This window comes from Dipodomys spectabilis, unplaced genomic scaffold (genome assembly GCF_019054845.1).
Source record: "Dipodomys spectabilis isolate Male_0828 unplaced genomic scaffold, ASM1905484v1 ptg000082l, whole genome shotgun sequence".
In the NCBI taxonomy this organism is placed as follows: domain Eukaryota; kingdom Metazoa; phylum Chordata; class Mammalia; order Rodentia; family Heteromyidae; genus Dipodomys; species Dipodomys spectabilis.
Window position 1 is genome coordinate 1611720 of NW_024870759.1, and position 6000 is coordinate 1617719.

The following is a 6000-nucleotide window of genomic DNA, read 5'->3' on the forward strand; positions in this document are numbered from 1 at the left end:
AAGCTCATGCTTCTTTTTTTTTTTTTTGGTCAGGTCGTGGGGCCTGAACTCTGGGCCTGGGCGCTGTCCCTCAGCTCTTCAGCTCAAGGCTAGCACTCTACCACTTGAGCCACAGTGCCACTTACAGTTTTTTTCTTTTTACTTACGTGGTGCTGAGGAATCGAACCCAGGGCCTCAGGCATGCAAGGCAAGCGCTCTACCACTGAGCTACCTTCCCAGCTCCTTGTTTGAACCTTGATCCTCATATCTCAGCCTCTTGAGTAGTTGGGATTACAGGCGTGAGCCACTGGAGCCCAAGTCCTTGAGCTGTTTTTTTCTCAAAAACTAGCACTGTAACACTTTGAGCCATAGCTCTACTTCCGGTTCCTCTGTGTGTGTGTGTGTGTGTGTGTGTGTGTGTGTGTGTGTGTGTGTGTGTGTGTGTGTGTGTGTGTGTGTGTGTGTGTTAATCGGAGATGAGTTTTAATGGAGGCTGGGTGCCAGTGGCTCATGCCTGTAATCCTAGCTACTCAGGAGGCTGAGATCTGAGGATCACGGTTCAAAGCCAGCAGGGGCAGGAAAGTCCGTGAGACTCTTATCTCCAATAAACCACTAGAAAACCAGAAGTGGCGCTGTGGCTCAAGCAGTAGAGAGCTTGCCTTGAGCTGAAGAGCGCAGGGACAGCGCCCAGGCCCAGAGTTCAAGCCCCACAACCGACCAAAAAAACCCAAAAAGAGTGTTAATGGACTTTCCTGCTTTAAACTGTGATCCTTGCTGGTACCAGTAGCCTGTAGTCCATGCCTATAATCCCAGTTACTCAGCAGGCTGAGATTTGAGGAAATTCTGTGAGACTTTTTTTTTTTTTTTGATCTGGTCATGGGGCCTGAACTCTGAGCCTGGGCGCTGCCCCTCAGCTCTTCAGCTCAAGGCTAGCGCTCTACCACTTGAGCCACAGCGCCACTTCTGGCTTTTTTCTTTTTTCTTATGTGGTGCTGAGTAATCGAACCCAGGGCCTCATGCATGCAAGGCAAGCGCTCTACCACTTAGCCACCTTCCCAGCCCTCCATGAGACTTTTATCTCCAATTAGCCACGAAAACCAGGAAGTAGAGTTGTGGCTGAAAGTGGTAGAAAGCTAGCATTGAGTGAAAAAGCTCAGGGATAGTGCCCAAGCTCTTGAATTCAAGCCCCATCACCAACAAAATAAGAAAAAACAACAAGCAAACCAACCAGGATCCTCAGATCTCAACCTCTTGAGTAGTAGCTAGTCACCACTGACTTTTTTTAGCCATGGGGCTAAAAAACTCTGGGCCTGGGTGCTGTCCCTGAGCTCTTCAACTCAAGGCTAGTGCTCTACCACTTGAGCTACAGTGCTACTTCTGGTTTTCTGGTGGCTAGTTGGAGATAAGAGTCTCATACTTTCCTGCCCAGGCTGGCTTTCAACCCTGAAATCTGAGATCTCCTGAGTAGCTAGGATTATGGGCGTGAGCCTTTGGTGCCTGGCTTCTATGAGACTCTTATCTCCAATGAACTACTAAAAAAATCTAGAAGTGGAGTGGTGGCTCAAGTGGTAGAGCACTAACCTTGAGCAAAAATGCTCAGGGACAGCACTGAAGCCCTTGAGTTCACGCCTCAGGACCAGCGCGTGCACACACATGGGCGTGCATACACACGCACACACATGCACACAAGCACACACACATGCACGTGCGCTCTCTCCCTCCCTCCCTCCCTCCCTCTCTCTCTCTCTCTCTCTCTCTCTCACACACACACACACACACACACACACACACACACACACGATTCTTTTGCCAGCTGGCCCCGTACCTCTGGTACAAAGCCTGGAGGTACAGCCAAAAGTTCCTGCATGTCCTCTTTCCTTCTGGGGACAATCCTTGGTTTATTTGGGGTGAGGATACCCTGGCACACAACTCTGGGAAATTTCTAGGCCCTCCAAGGCTAGACTCTGGTTTCTTCCCTGCTGTGAACAAAGCTTGTCACCTCCCCCACTGAGACTGGAATGTCTTTGTTCTGGAAAGTCCTAGGAGGAGTCTTCTTGGCTCTGGGACAAAGTCCCCTCCAGCCATACTTTCACTGAGTGGGGGAGGCTAAGGGGCTGGATGACTCCTCTACAGCTTTTGTCCAGAAAAGGACAGAGGGTCATATGGGCTTATTCTTTATGATTGAGAGCTAGCTAAGAAACCTTGAAAAACACCTAAGGACTGACTGGAGACAGTTATCAAGGATTTGGGCAGCAACCCATGAGGAAGTCATTAGCTTTTCTTTTCTTTTTAAAGCCTTAATTCCAAAACAGAAAAGAAAACACCATCATCTCTTGTCCTAAGGGGACAATTCCAGAAAGCTGGAGAAGGGAGGCCTGAGGTGCTGGGGAAGTATGCAATGGTTGTCTTCCTGAGCAGCTGGTTTTCAATCACTGCTTCCATGGAGCTATTTGGGGAGACTGGCTGTTTTGTTGTCCAGAAAGAAGACAAATCTACATTCCTGGATCTGACCTGGTACAGTTTATACTCCCAAGCCTGAGCCCCGACCCATGTGGGAATACAACTCTTTTATAGCACTTCGGTTGCTGGTCTAGTTCTGCTTACAACATATAAGCTTCGAGTTTCAGTTTATCCTAAAGGTTACAGTTGTTCAGAAATTACATAGTGTGCTAGGGATGACACAAAAAGCAAGCGTGAGCCCAGCTCACACCTGTGATCCTAGCTACTCAGGAGGCCAAGATCTGAGGATCATGGTTCGAAGCCAGCCCAAGCAGGAAAGTCTGTGAAAAAAATTGTCAGTCGTGGGGCTTGAACTCTAGGCTGGAACACTGTCCCTCAGCAATTCAGCTCAAGGCCAGCACTCTACCACTTGAGCCACACCACTTCCAGTTTTCTCAGTGGTTTATTGGAGATAAGAGTCTCCGGACTTTCCTGCCCCAGCTGGCTTTGAACCGCAATCCTCAGATCTCAGCCTCCTGAGTAGCTAGAATTACAGGTGTGAGCCACTGGTGCCTGGCAGTCTATGAAATTCTTATCTTCAATAAACTACTCAGAAAGAGCCAGAAGTTGGGCTGGGAATGTGGCTTAGTGGTAGAGTGCTTGCCTAGCATGCATGAAGCCCTGGGTTTGATTCCTCAGTACCACATCAACAGAAAAACCCACAAGTGGTACTGTGGCTCAAGTGGTAGAGTGCTAGCCTTGAGCTTCAGAAGCTCAGGGACAGTGCCTAGGCCCTGAGTTCAAGCCCCAGGACTGGTGGTAAAAAAAAAAAAAAAAAGCTTGAAGTATTGCTGTAGTTCAAATAATAGACTTCTAGCCTTGAGCACAATGAGTTTCAAGGGCAGCACCCAGGCCCTGAGTTCAAGCCCCAGGACCAACTGGCAAACAACAACAAAAAAACAACTTGGTTACATAAGCTAAGGATTGGGCTATTTATAGTGATGGCAGTTTTTCCTTATTATTCCTCCTTTGATGCTCTCTAATATGTAGATAGAAAGGCTGGTATCCTCGCAAAGCAAGGATGTGTATAGACATCCTTCCTTCCTTTCCTTCCTTCCTTCCTCTCTCTCTCTTGCTCTTTCTTTCTTTCTTTCTTTCTTTCTTTCTTTCTTTCTTTCTTTCTTCCTTCCTTCCTTCCTTCCTTCCTTCCTTCCTTCTCAGAGCCTGGGTACTGTCCCTGAGCTCTTTTTGCTCAAGGCTAGAGCTCTACACTTTGACCCACAGCACCACATCTGGTTTTCTAATGGCTAACTGGAGATAAGAGGCTCTTAGACTTTCCTGCCTGGGTTAGCTCAGAACTATGATCCTTAGATCTCAGTCTTGTGAGTAGCTAGGATTATATGCCAGTTCTATGAAGCTAGACAGTGACCAAACTATGAGGGGCAGTTTGCATGCTGTTAGAACTATGACTAAACCTACCTAAAGTCTGGAGCCCATCTAACTTTGACAACCATCCTCTAAACAGCTCCTGAAGGGTTCCCCCCATTCTAAGTCAGTCCTGGGACATGAGCCAACTCAGTTCTTTCTGATTAATTTCTTTTTTCCTTTTATTTACCAGCCGTGGGGGCTTGAACTCAAGGCCTGGGTGCTCTCCATGAGCTTTTTTGCTCAAGGGCTAGTGCTCTACCACTTTGACTCATTTCTGGCTTTTTGGCAGTTATTTGGACATGACTCTCATAGGCCAGTGGCTCATGCCTGTAATCTTAGCTACTCAGGAGACTGAAATCTGAGGATCATGGTTCCAACCTAGCCTGGGCAGGTAAGTCCCCAAGATTCTTCTTCTTCTTCTTCTTTTTTTTTTTTTTTTTGCCTGTCCTGGGGCTTGAACTCAGGGCCTGGGCATTCTCCCTGAGCCTCTTTGTGCTCAAGCCTAGCACTCTATCAGTTGAGCCACAGCCATCACTTCCAGCTTCTTCTAAGTGGTTTGTTAGAAATGAGTGTCACAGACTTTTCTGCCCAGGCTGGTTTGGAACTGTGATCCTCAGATTTCAGCTACCTGAGTAGCTAAGATTACAGGCAGAGCCACCAGTGCTGGCTGTCCAGTGCTGGCTGGAGATTCTTATCTCGAATTAAGCACCAAAAAGTCTGGAAGTAGAGCTGTGACTCAAATAGCAGGGAGCAGAGTCTCTTGAACTTTCTTGCCCTGGCTGGCTTGGAACTGTGATCCTCAGAATTTCAGTCTCCTCGTTAGCTAGGGTTATAGGCATGGGCTACCAGCACCCAGCTAGAAATTATCTCTTTTAACAGTGCCTTTGCAACCTCCTGGATTTGCTCTGTGCCTATTGGAAAGGCCTCCACTCACCCTAAGCAGGTGCAGATTAGGAACAGATAATGGACTACTTGGACTGGTTTTATGTGAAGTTCACTTCTATACCCTAGAAGGGTAATTTCCCCCACAGTTTGTATGCCGGGGTCTTGGCAGTTTGTGTTTTCTTTCTTTCTTTCTTTTTTTCTGGCAGTCCTGGAGCTTGAACTCAGGGCCTGGGCACTATCTCTGAGTTTCTTTTGCTCAAAGCTAGCACTCTACCACTTGAGCCCCAGACACCACTTCTGGCTTTTTCAGTGTATGTGGTACTGAGGAATCGAACCCAAGGCTTCATGCTTGCTAGGCAAGCACTCTACCACTAAATTACATTCCCAGCCAAATCAATTATGTACTACTTTGTTTGCTTGCTTGTTTGTTTATTTGGTCATGGGGCTTGAACTCTGAGCCTGGGTGCTATCCCTGAGCTCTTTAGCCCAAGGGGAGTGTTCTGCTACTTGAGCCACAGTGCCACTTCGGTTTTCTAGCGGTTAATTGGAGATAAGAGTCTCATGGACTTTCCTGCCCAGGCTGGATTTGAACAGAGATTCTCAGATCTCAGCCTCCTGAGTAGCTAGGGTTACAGGCATGAGCCACCAGTGCCCAGCTTTTATTTATTTGTCAGGGCGTGGTTGCTGTCTCTGAGCCTCTTTGAGCTCAAGGCTAGTGCTCTACCACTTGAGCCACAGCACCACTTCCATCTTTTTTTTGTGCTTAATTTGAGCTAAGAGTCTCACAGACTTTCCTGCCCTGGATGGCTTCAAACTGTGATATCAAACCTCAGCTTCCTGAGTAGCTAGGATTACAGGTGTGAACCACCAGAGCCAGGCTGCAGTTTAGTTTGCTCCTAGTTCCCCATTTCATGGTACTGGTTTACTAGCTGAGAAGCCAATTTCTGTGGGACAAGAAGACACTGATCAGGGAGCCTCCACCAGCCTTCTGGGGTCTGATTTCTCCCCTTCAATGCCACCCATTTCTTTTCCTCCTGGCTGTACCTCAGGCTTTCCAGCCACCAACACCCAGGCTCTGGGCTGCATGGCAGGGGAACTTGGCAAGCTGGGCGCTGGTGGTTCATACCTATAATCCTAGCTACTCCGGAGGGTGAGATCTGAGGATCACAGTTCAAAGCCACCCCCAGGCAGGAAAGTCTGTGAGACTCATCTCTGATTAATCACAGAAAAAGCCAGAAATGGCACTATGGCTCAAATTGCTAGCCTTGA